Raw genomic sequence first — 680 nt, 5'->3', positions numbered from 1 at the left:
TTTATATTATATATAGTTAATAAAAAAAACATATATCAGAATGAAGCACACTGTATAAAACAAAACAATAATTATTACAACAAAATCTTATATGGAGGTACCCAAGGTTTTGCACCCACAAGGCTCTATAGGGTAACTCTATATAAAATGTTGTAATATATATATATATATATATATACACATATGTATGTATTATATTATTTCAGAAGGATTGAAATATTTGAAGAAACTGATTCTAAAGAACTGTAATTACCTGGACGATGATGCTTTGCACTTGCTACACTACGTGAAAGATTCCTTGGAACACCTGGAGATCTCCAGTGCCGGTAATGTTACTCAAAGAGGACTGAATCATCTGCTTGTGCTGCAGTGAGTTGGAATTTCCTCCTTTGTCTCTTGGTTCTTTTCTAAATCAGAACAGTAGTAAAAGAGTGAAATAATATATATATATATATATATGTATTCTCTGAGTGGTTGGCGTTAGGAAGGGCATCCAGCTGTAGAAACTCTGCCAAATTTAGATTGGAGCCTGGTGTTGCCATCCGGTTTCACCAGTCCTCAGTCAAGTCGTCCAACCCATGCTAGCATGGAAAGCGGACGTTAAACGATGATGATGATGATGATGATGATGATGATATAAACATGTCCAGTAAGTTTACTGTCGTCAATTGAATGGTTTT

The 680-nt window shown here is 34.7% G+C and overlaps 1 protein-coding gene across 1 annotated transcript in view; it reads right to left on the bottom strand.

Moving 5' to 3' along the window:
* The window catches only part of LOC106867431 (DNA ligase 1), a 125,388-nt gene that overhangs the window by 106,997 nt on the left and 17,711 nt on the right, over positions 1 to 680 (bottom strand). The window lies entirely within an intron of this gene.

Source organism: Octopus bimaculoides, chromosome 1, assembly GCF_001194135.2.
Source record: "Octopus bimaculoides isolate UCB-OBI-ISO-001 chromosome 1, ASM119413v2, whole genome shotgun sequence".
Classification (NCBI taxonomy): Eukaryota; Metazoa; Mollusca; class Cephalopoda; order Octopoda; family Octopodidae; genus Octopus; species Octopus bimaculoides.
This window is presented reverse-complemented; position numbering and strand designations above follow the sequence as displayed.